The sequence below is a fragment of the Cicer arietinum genome, chromosome 4 (assembly GCF_000331145.2).
Source record: "Cicer arietinum cultivar CDC Frontier isolate Library 1 chromosome 4, Cicar.CDCFrontier_v2.0, whole genome shotgun sequence".
NCBI lineage: Eukaryota > Viridiplantae > Streptophyta > Magnoliopsida > Fabales > Fabaceae > Cicer > Cicer arietinum.
This window is the reverse complement of record NC_021163.2, coordinates 41,181,038-41,193,326: the sequence shown is the minus strand read 5'-3', so window position 1 is coordinate 41,193,326 and position 12,289 is coordinate 41,181,038. Positions and strand designations below refer to the sequence as shown.

Here is a 12,289-nt window from a genome sequence, read left to right as displayed (position 1 = left end):
TGAAAATATAATGTAACTTCAAGATCGCACTATTCATGAAGTACAAAGGGTCGTGAGATGTATTTAGTCAATAACATGATAGTTAGATTTATGTTTCCAAAACCAACGACATTTGGGTCTAGCGGAATGATGACTTTTCATCATATGCATATTTTTCATTGTTTTTAGTCTTATTTATATTTTATTCATTAGTTAATTTAAGGAGTTATTTGATATATTTTGTTAATTTTAGTTCTTTGATTTAATGAAATGTTTATGTTCTTATTTCCTTGATTAGGTAGAGCTTTTTCGGAGTTTGGCGTTGTTACATTGTTTTAGTGTAGTGCTGAATTTTGGTGAGACCGAAACCAAATAATGTACAAGTGAAAACTAAGATTCATAGCTACAACTTTTATGAAGACACCGAAACCAAATTTGGAATCAAAATAGGAGAACAATGCACTAAACGCCATACAAAAGATGTTGTGAGTTTGAAGCGCGCCTGAAGCGCATTTCTGCAATGATGCCACTGTCGTTTCACGCCTGAAGCGGGCGATGCGCAGCAGAACACATTAAAACTCGTTTTTCTCACTTTTTAGGGATCTTTTTTACTAATTAGATGTTGGGAGACTTGTGTCCTAGCAGAGAAACTCAAAGACATCCTTTTCGAACACCATTGGAGCAGTTTTATCAAAAATCGTTCATGAATCTTTCTTGTAATTCTTCTCTAATCTCTATCTTTTCTATCTCTGTCATGAGTAACTAAACCCTATTGGTTAGGGATGAGTGTAACAAGATGAAACCCTTATTTTTCTGATTTGGTTTCTAGTTATATGAATTAATTTATTGAATTATTTTTCTCATCTTTGTGCTTAATACTTATTATTGTTTGATCAACATTAAAATGTTCTACGATTCGTATTTTGAAACGGAAGTGGACTTTACGAATGCTTGAGATGAGAAATTCATGAATTTGTAGTTTAGGGATAGATGCAGGTCATAAAACCAATTAAATTAGTTGTAGAGACAATAGTTTAAAAAGAGAATTCATGTACAGTAATGCTTAATTCTAATCTCAAATCCACTAAGGAACTAAGGGTTACTTTGAAATTAAAGGTTCTATCACTAAGACATTATGGCAAGAATAATAAAGAGAATTGGATAATAATTCAATAAAGGAATTCAATAAAGGAATTCAATAACTAGGATCAAATTAGACACCAAGGTTGGATTTGAAGTGAAACTCAACACTGACATTTTTCTTAGGCTAAATACCACTCGTGGTCCCTTAACTTAATTTTCGTTAACGTCTTAGTCCTTTATCTTTTTTTCCCGATTTGGTCCTTTATTTTAATTTTAAGTGACAATTTGATCTTTTATGTTTTAAAATGTCAACAATGTTATCCTTCTTATTACAAAAATTCATTAAATTTTTCAAACAAAACCCATAAAATTAATTATATTCTTCAATATAATACAAATTTAATCAATTTTGTAGCTCAAATCTTCAAATAAACTTATATTTTTATTCTTTATTTGATGTTGTTAGAGATTAAAGTATGAGTTCATTTAAAGATTTAGTTATGAATTTGATGAAAATTGCATTATATTGAGGATGATAATTAATTTTATGGATTTTGTTTGAAATTTTTGATGAATTTTTTGATTTTTTGCAAAACAAAAAGGATAACATTTATAACATTTTAAAACATAAAAGATCAAATTGTCACTTAAAATTAAAATAAAGGTCCAAATTGGGAAAAGAAAAAGATAAAGGACAAAAGCGTTAACTGAAATTAAGTTAAAGGACCACATGTGCCATTTAGCCTTTTTCTTATTATAACGGATCAATTTTATTATTGTTGTTAATTTAAATATTATTTCAATCAATTTGAATTTGTTCAATTTTAGTAATTAAATATAATTCGAAAGTAAAATACAATCCTTGAGTTCGACACTCGGTATTATCATCTTAATTATTACCTGCAACGATTCAGTACACTTGCAAAATCGCTATCACAGAATGAGCTAGACTTTGGTTAGACTTGGCCATTTCAACACCAAAATGACCAAAATTTTAAACCATTGAAGCTATTCCATTTATTGGTTGAACTACATTGTCTAATGATGACTCTTCATCATATGCATATTTTTCATTGTTTTTAGTCTTATTTATCTTTAATCATCAGTTAATTTAAGGAGTTATTTGATATATTTTGTTGATTTTAGCTCTTTGATTTAATGAAATATTTATGTTATTATTTCCTTGATTAAGTAGGGATTTTTCGAAGTTTAGTGTTGTTACTTTGTTTTAGTGCAGTGCTGAATTCTGGTTAGAAATCAACATGACTTATGTAGTGTATTCCAGCCATATCTGGAGTTGTAGATGTTCAATTGGAGTCAAACTAAGTGCAAATGAAAGCTACGATCCATATCTACAACTTCCATGAAGACACCGGAACCAAATTCAGAATCAAAAGAGGAGTAAAATGCAATATACGGCCTACAATAGATGTTGTGCGCCTAAAGCGCACCTGCCGCGCTGAGGCGCAATTCCAGCTGTTCAGCACTGTCCAGGCGCGCCTAGAGCGTGTTTCCTGCGCCTGTGGCATGCGACTCGCATCAACATTCATAAAAACGCATTTTTTCACCGCTTAGGGATCTTTTTGACTCTTGGGAAGTTGGGAGACTTGTGCCCTAGCATAGAAACTCAAAGACGGTCGTTTCTAACATCATTGGAGCAGTTTTATCAATAATCATTCATGAATCTTTCTTGTAATTCTTCTCTAATCTCTTTCTTTTATATCTCTGTCATGAGTAACTAAACCCTATTTGTTAGGGATGAGTGTAACAAGATGAAACCCTTATTTTTTTGATTTGATTTCTAGTTATATGAATGAGTTTTTTGAATTATTTTTCTCATCTTTGTGCTTAATGCTTTTTATTGATTGATCAACATTAAAATGTTCTACGGTTTGTATTTTGAAATGGAAGTCAACTTTACGAATGTTTGAGATGAGAAATTCATGAATTTGTAGTTTAGACATAGATGCAGGTCATGAAACCAATTAAATTAGTTGCAGAGGCAATAATTTAAAAAGAGAATTCCTGTACGGTAATGCTTAATTCTAATCTTAAATCTACTAAGGAATTAGGGGTTACTTATGAATTAAAGGTTCACTAAGACATTAGGGCAAGAATAATAACGAGAATTCGGTAACAATTCAATAAAGGAATCCGGTAACTTGGATCAAATTAGACACCAAGGTTGGATTCGAAGTTAAACTCATCCCTGACATTTTTCTTATTATAAAAGACCAATTTTATTACTGTTAATTTTAAATATTATTTCAATCAATTCGGAAACTCTTTGATCAATTTAGTAATTAAATATAATTCGATAGTAAAACGCAATCCTTGAGTTCGACACTCGGTACTACTGTTTTATTATTACTTGCAACAATTCAGTACACTTGCTGAAACGCTATCAAGTTTTTGGCGCCATTGCCAGGGATTGCCATATCACTATTGAATTTAATTTATTTACTGAATTGAAATTTTTTGCTCTACAATAAAATTTCTTCTTTTACTTTATTTCTAATTTAAAAAAAAAATTCTAGTTTCAAACTCTTTAATTTTTATTTAGTTATTTATCTTTCATTAACTGTTCATTACTCATAAATTGTCTAACCTTGTATGTGAGGCCAGTCCTGAGCTGAACTTTTCTTTGATCTAGAAAAAAAAATTGCGTAAGCAAATCAAATAGTGGTATGCTGGAATTGAATGTTATGGAGGTTGGGTTGACTCAAGGGATGTTATCGCCGCTGAGATAAGTAAGGGGATGGTAGCACTAAATATACAACCCCAATTGGCCCCTGTCAAATTACTAAAGCATACTAGTTGTAACATTTGTGGGAGAGCACATAAAAATGGAGCTTGTGAAGCACTGGATGACAATGAGATAGAAGAACTAGAAGAGGTGAATTTTGTGAGTAATAACGGGAAGCAGAATAATCCCTACTCTAGTACGTACAACACTGGTTGGAGAAATCATCCAAATTTTTCTTGGAGAGATCAACAAGGTGGATCTCAGGGTCAAAAATGAGCTAAAACGAACCAATTCCCCCCTCAAAAGGCTGCTTGGGAGAGTGCTATAGAGAAATTAGTGACAAGCACAAGTTCTTTCATTGAAGAATCAAGAGCCATCCAGAAAAATCACTTTGCTTCCATAAAGAATCTGGAGACTCAAATGGGTCAACTTTCTCAACAAATGGCACAAAGAACGCTTGGAAATTTGCCTAGTGACAAGGTTCTGAATCCGCGAAATAATGTCAATGCTGTGACAATGAGGAGTGGCAAGGTAAGTAAACAAGTACCATTTAAAGCCAAACAAAGTGGAAGTACTTCAACTTCGACCCACTTGGAGGAAATAGTCACACCGACATCAGTTGAGAGCACATCGCTCTTGAAAAGGAGGAAGAACATGTGGTACAAAAAAGGGAATCAATGCCAAAACCAGAAATTCGACTTCCGTTTCCTCAAAGATTAAAAAAGGAAGAAACGGAAAAACAATTCGGTAAGTTTCTTGATGTGTTTAAAAAATTGCAGATTAACATTCCTTTTGCAGAAGCACTAGAGTAGATGCCAGCATACGCCAAGTTCATGAAGGAGATTATCTCGAGCCAAAGAAAAATCGGCGGTGAAACAGTGATGCTTACCGAAGATTGTAGTGCTATACTATAGAGGAAGCTGCCACCGAAGCTCAAGGATCCTGGAAGCTTTTCAATCTTGTGCACCATTGGAAATAGAACTTTGGGGAAGGCTCTGTGTGATCTTGGGGCTAGTGTAAGTCTTATGCCCCTTTCCATATACAAAAAACTGGGCATTGGAAAAGTCAAAGACACACAGCTGTTGCTATAATTTGCGGATTGCTCAATGAAACACCCCTATAGAGTGGTGGAAGATGTGTTGGTTAAAGTGGATAATTTCATTTTTCCAGTAGATTTCGTGGTACTAGACATGGAGGAAGACAATGCCATTCCTTTGATTGTGGGGAGACCGTTCTTAACAACAGGGCGAGCTATGATTGATGTAGCAGATGGCACCTTAACCTTTAAGGTAAATGAGGAAACAGTTACATTCAATATTTCAAAAGCCATGGAGCATTCAAACGAAAGAGAAGGGTGCAACCGAATTGAGATTTTTAATTCGATAGTCGATGAAGTTGAACATTAAGGATCCATTATGCCATTAGAAAGAGAGTTATGCATACCCCAAGATGTTGTTAAAGAAAGTAAAGATCCAAAGGTGAAAGAGGTTTTAGCCATGTTAGAAGCATCACCATCTTACTCCCCCCGTTTACCCACTACATGGGAGTGGTTGAAAAGGAATGAAGATGAATATGTAGAGAAAAAGAAAGATACGCCATTGGCTGAACTCAAGCAATTGCCACCTTACTTGAAATATGTATCTCTTGGTGAGAAGGATGATGTGTTCTTCCTGTTATATATGCCACCTTGACAATAGTTGAGACGTCAAGCTAATGACTTTAAAGAAGCGTTTCGTGGGAGGCAACCCACAGGTATAGGTAACTTTTAATTTTTGCAATCTTATTTTTTTATTTGAATTTGTTTCTTTCTAATTGTGTGTAAACGTGCACTATGATGAAGAATTATTAACAACTTGGATTTGGTCTTAAGTTTTTTGTTTGGGACTTTGAAATTTAAACTCTATTTCGTTGCTCATATCATTGCTCAATTCAATAAGTTTCACTAATGCATGCATTGTTGATTACTCCTTGGTTGTCGAAGTCTTACTTTCCATTAAATAAATTTTGTAGTAGCACGTTTCGCATCATTTAGATAGTTCATACTCTTTCTTATTATCCTAGCTGTGAGCTTTTGGGCCTAAACACTTTAATTCTTTGTTGTGTGATTATCCAAACATGTGTTATCCCTTCATAACTTACACTAATTTTGACTTGCATCACTTGTAATTTATGGATATAGTGAGGCAATTTTGTTTGGTCGTTTGAGCCTTTTTAACTATTCTAAGAAAAATTACCCTTTGCTATCCCCTTTGAGCCTTGCCCTTTTCTTTCGGTCACTAGCCACATTACAAACAAAAGACCCGACTCTCATTACATCACCTTACTTGGAGTTAGGTAGGAAATTTTTGTCTTGTCTTGGTAAAATTCTAAGTTTGGGGTTGCTCATGGGATAGCAACCTTTTAAGTTTGGGGTGGTGATTCTCACAAAAAGAAAAATAAAAGAAAAAAAAGAAGAAAAAGAAAAATAAAAAAGAAAAAAGAAAGAAGAAAAAAAAAATTCAGTTTGTGTACTTTAGTAAATAATATCTTTTTGGTTCTTTTGTCAATGTTTGAGAATCTCCATAATGAAAATGTGAAGAAAAATAAAAAATGATAGAATAATTTGGAAATGTATGCCGAACTCCAAGTAGTAAAGCCTACTATCCCAAAATGTCATACCCTTACCTAAGCCCCATTACATTTCGAAAGTCCTCCAAAAGTGTATGTGTTTGCTGCATTGTGATTGCTAACTATAATTTTTTCAAGCCTATGGTAGCGTGATGCATGTTCTCAGATTTGAGTGATAAATTTGTAACCCTTTCTAAACACTTGAGAAAATTTTGGTGAGATTGTGTGAAGAGAGAGTTGAACTTGATGAATGAATGTTAAAGTGTACAAATTGTGTCGTTTTTTTGTAAGCAACCATGGAGCATGATAAATGTTTTGTAGTAGTTGGAACTTTGAAAATTGAGATTGATTTGATTTGAGAAACTGAATTTAAATTTGCTTTTAACTGCACAAAATCTGAAATAAATTGTTGCTTGGGGACAAGCAATAGATTAGGTTTCGGGTTGTGATGACTCTTCATCATATGCATATTTTTCATTGTTTTTAGTCTTATTTATCTTTAATTATTAGTTAATTTAAAGAGTTATTTGATATATTTTGCTGATTTTAGCTCTTTGATTTAATAAAATATTTATGTTATTATTTCCTTGATTAAGTAGGGATTTTTCAGAGTTTTGTGTTGTTACTTTGTTTTAGTGCAGTGCTAAATTTTGGTGAGAAATCAACAAGATCTATGTAGACTTTTTCAGCCATATGTGGAGTTGTAGATGTCCAATTGGAGTCAAACTAAGTGAAAATGAAAGCTAAGATCTATATCTACAACTTTCATGAAGACACCGGGACCAAATTCAGACTCAAAGGAGGAGTAAAATGCAATATACGTCAAACAACAGATGTTGTGCGCCTGAAGCGCGCCAGCCGCGCCTGAGGCACATTTATAGCCGTTCAGCATAGTCGAGGCGCGCCTGGAGCGCGTTTCCTGCACCTTGGGAGCGCGACGCGCATCAGCATTCATAAAAACGCAATTTTTCACTGTTTAGGGATCTTTTTTACTTTTGCCCTAGCATAGAAACTCAAAGACGACCGTTTCTAACATCATTGGAGCAGTTTTATCAAGAATCATTTATGAATCTTTCTTGTAATTCTTCTCTAATCTCTATCTTTTATGTCTCTGTCATGAGTAATTAAACCCTATTTGTTAGGGATGAGTGTAACAAGATGAAACCCTTATTTTTCTGATTTGATTTCTAGTTATATGAATGAGTTTATTGACTTATTTTTCCCATCTTTGTGCTTAATGCTTTTTATTGATTGATCAACATTAAAATGTTCTACGATTTGCATTTTGAAATGGAAGTGGACTTTACGAATGCTTGAGATGAGAAATTCATGAGTTTGTAGTCTAGACATAAATGCAAGTCATGAAACCAATTAAATTTGTTGGAGAGGCAATAGTTTAAAAAGAGAATTCATGTACGATAATGCTTAATTCTAATCGTAAATCTACTAAGGAATTAGGGGTTACTTTGGAATTAAAGGTTATGTCACTAAGACATTAGGGCAAGAATAATAACGAGAATTCGGTAATAATTTAATAAAGGAATCCGGTAACTATGATCAAATTAGACACCAAGGTTGGATTCGAAGTGAAACTCATCCCTCACATTTTTCTTATTATAAAAGATCAATTTTATTACTGTTAATTTTAAATATTATTTCAATCAATTTGGAAACTTTTTGTTCAATTTAGTAATTAAATATAATTCGATAGTAAAACGCAATCCTTGAGTTCGACACTCGGTACTACCGTTTTATTATTACTTGCAACGATTCATTACACTTGCTGAAATGCTATCATCTAAGAATCAAAATGGATTTGAGTTGGCCATTTGAAGACAAAAGTGATTGTAATATTAATTCAATAAGACTACTCCACTTATTCGATGAACTATATTGGCTAAGAATAAAAATACGTTAGATTTGGCCATTTGAAGACCAAAATGACAAAAATATTAATTCATTAAGACTACTCCACTTACTGGATGAATTACAATAACTAAGAACCAAAATGTATTGGACTTGGCCATTTGAAGACTAAAATGACTAAAATCTTAATCCATTGAGACTATTCCACTTATCCGATGAATTGTACTAGCTAGGAACCTAAATGGATTAGACTTAGCAATTTGAAGATCAAAATCTTAATTCATTGAGACAATTTCACTTATTAGATGAATTTCATTGGTTAAGTATTAAAATTGATTAGACTTTTCCTTTTGAAGACTAAAATGTCCAAGTCTTAATCTATTGAGATTATTCCACTTATTCAATGTACTATATTGGCTAAGAACCAAAATTGATTATATTTGGCCATTTGAAGATCAATATGACCAAAATCTTAATACACATATACTATTCAACTTATTGAATGAACTATACTGGTTAAGAACCAAAATGGATTAGACTAACCATGTTAAGACCAAAATCATAATCACTTGAGACTATTGCTCTTTTTGGATGAACTATACTAACAACCAAAATGGATTAGCCTTGGCCATTTGAAGACTAAAATCTTAATTCATTAAGATTATTCCACTTATTCAATGAATTGTCATGGCTACGAACCAAAATGGATTAGACTTGGCCATTTGAATATTAAAATTTTAATCCATGAAGACTATACCCCTTATTTGGTTAACTACATTGGCTAAGAACCAAAATATATATATTAACTCTAATTTATAATCATAATATCATGTCCTTTGAAATCACATAACTCTAATAATAGCATGTTTGTAGTAGGGATGCTAACAAGACAAATAAAATAAAAGAATACATAGTGAAAGAGTGAACCAACAGACAAAGAAAAAATGAGAATGTGTGTCGTCGTGTATTGGCAGGAAAAGAAAGACAAACATGTGTTAATGTGTGTTGGCAGACCAAATTGAAATGAAAAAGTGAAAAAATGAAAATGTGTGTTGGCAGAAAAATAAAATGAAAAACAGGAAAATAAAATGAAGTGAAACAGGACAATAAAATTAAAATGAAAACTCTTTCCTCATTTTAGAGTTGTGTTGTTGTAATTCACAAATGTTTTTTTTTATATTATTTTTGATATATATGTTGGTATCAGTGACCTCGCAATAAAGAAAATATATCAGTTTTCGTTACCAAATTAATCAGTATCAAGCGCACAGCGGAAATTAAATTTTGTGGCATGCAAAGTTAGCAAAATAGAAAATTAAAGAGAGAGAGTTAGAGAAGAAGACACAGAGATTTATCCTGGTTCGGTTGTTCCACAACAACCTACGTCCAGTCCTGAAAATCCAATCGGGTTTCAGATTTTCTTCTCCTTCAATAGAAAGAATCAATTACAAAGATTTTCCAGTTTCCTCCCTGAAACCTATCAATCTCTAATTATGTCTTTCCTATTGAATACCCTCTGATCCTTGAAGACACTCAGCAGCCTATCACAGAATCAAAGTGCGACTCTTTCTTGTTGAGCCCTCTCAAACAAGAAAGCAGAGATTTATCCTGGTTCGGTTGTTCCACAACAACCTACGTCCAGTCCTGAAAATCCAATCGGATTTCAGATTTTCTTCTCCTTCAATAGAAAGAATCAATTACAAAGATTTTCCAGTTTCCTCCCTGAAACCTATCAATCTCTAATTATATCTTTCCTATTGAATACCCTCTGATCCTTGAAGACACTCAGCAGCCTATCACAGAATCAAAGTGCGACTCTTTCTTGTTGAGTCCTCTCAACCAAGAAAGTAGCCACCAGTTTCGAGCTGGCTTTTCTTGCGTTCTATTTCGTTCAAAGATTTATTACAGAAAGAATAAAAGATTGTAAAACAAAAGGGTCTTCAATCTTTATGAATGTTGCTCTTCACAAATCTGGATATTCATGGATTGTTCTTGAGCACATTATCATTTCTCTTAGATTGTCAACAAACTGTATTGAGATCTGTAATCACAATTATGAAGTTGTTAGTTTGTTGTTATGAACAGCTAAGAGCGTTGTGAGAAATTATGAAAGTTATGAAATGTTATGTAAAAGTTCTATGAATAAAGATTGAAAGACATCTTATATAGTTTCTGAAAAACCAACTACGAAATCGATTTCCCAATCGATTTTGTAAAGTTATAAAATGAGCTAAATCGATTTGCCAATCGATTATCGCGATCTTGGTTTTCTTTAATCTTGAAACTATACAAGCTAATCGATTTACCAATCGATTCTTTAAAACAACACTTTTCAGCAGAACATGTCCAGACCTGTATAAATCGATTGCCTAATCGATTTCTGGGAAACTGTTTTAATAAAACTATTTTCAATCGATTACTCAATCGATTTGCCAAATCTCAGAAATCTCAGAGTCGATGTATAAAACCACGGAGTCGATTTGGTCACAATCTCAGAGTTCACTGTGTTTTCAACAAGTTTATTTCAATCGATTTGCCAATCGATTGTTTTCAAAACAGTGGCTCAGGTTTTTGATGTCAATCGATTTGGTAATCGATGTGATTCAAAATAGTGACTCAGTTTTAATATCAATCGATTTGCCAATCGATTGTTTTCAAAACAGTGGCTCAGCTATTTGATATCAATCGACTTGTCAATCGCTTTGGTGGCATGTTCCTGAAAAGTTTTTACCTGGTGTTTAGTTCAATCGATTTGCCAATCGATTGCAACCAAACTTTATCAAAATTGAAAGTGTTAACAATTGATTGTCCAATCGATTGTATTTGTCACAGGTGAGGTCATTTTTCAAATGATACTTTGTCAATCGATTTGCCAATCGATTTCCTCAGCACTGGAGTGCCACTGTGACTCATTCAATCGATTTACCAATCGATGTGTTACCATCAGGTTTGATTTGTGAAATGTTCAATCGATTTACCAATCGATTTCCTCCAAATCAGAGGCTACTGACTTGTGCATTTTTCATTTTTAATTGATCTAATCGATTGCCTAATCGATTGCACATTTACAAACACTTAAGATTTCCTTACACCCTTGTTATGAAATCGATTTCCCAATCGATTTACATATTCAGAATTCAACTTTTGTTGATTTCTTGTGTTCCAAGCAATTTGATCCAAGTGTGTAGGGTTTGATTATGGTTCCTGAAATCTTGCTCAATTCAAATATTAGATTTATCATGCATTGTATGAACATTGTTGAATTATTAATTATGTCAAAATTAGGAATCAAAGGATCAAAATCCAACAATCTCCCCCTTTTTGGCATAATTGACAATTCAACCAAATTGTAACTTGAGCATTTTCAGACATTCATTTAATAGCATTATAACATTATTGATGATCAGATCAGAGCATGTAGAACATGTATCAGAACATATCAGATCATATCATATTAATACAACATACATTAATTAACAAGTGTTAGAGCATGTATTGTCAATTAAACAGAAGTTCATCAAGTTATAATTGTTCTCCCCCTTCGTCATTTAAGACAAAAAGGCAGAAAAATAAATCCTCCCCCTATGTTACAGACTCATAGGCATTGGTGTGGAAATCATTTAACTTGTGTAAAAAAAACGGTCAACACAATCATAGCAAGTTATGAACATATCACATGAATGCATAGAGAAGGAATAAACTGTCATATTCATTGATTAAAATCACAGGAATACAGCAAGACATGGCAAAAACAGCATGGATCCTAAGAACCTAATCTCCTAATCTAGGCTGGGGCTCACTATCATCTAAGGAAGGGGCTGAGACCGCTGTATTACCCTCAGCAGGTGTCTCCTCTTCGTGAGTCTCAGGGTTAACTAAGGGATCTGGGTTAGGTTCCTCAGCTGCTTGACGACCGATGTCTGCAACATCTTCAAATGAGAGCTTGATGCCAAGGTGTGTCTGAATCTCATCCACAGATTGAACAACTGCAGTCAAGGAGGCTTGCAT

The 12,289-nt window shown here is 33.4% G+C and overlaps 1 long non-coding RNA gene across 3 annotated transcripts in view; it reads left to right on the top strand.

Annotated features, from left to right (window-relative positions):
• LOC101490259 (uncharacterized) overlaps nt 1-2,318 on the top strand; it is a 57,193-nt gene extending 54,875 nt beyond the window's left edge. For 2 of the 3 annotated variants that reach the window (XR_012162541.1, XR_012162532.1), the window contains one exon: nt 278-833. This is a non-coding gene — a long non-coding RNA (uncharacterized lncRNA). Of the gene's footprint in view, nt 1-277; nt 834-2,299 lie in introns of those variants that run through there. The other variant, XR_012162543.1, reaches the window with a different exon arrangement.
• The last annotated feature ends 9,971 nt before the right edge of the window (nt 2,319-12,289 follow it).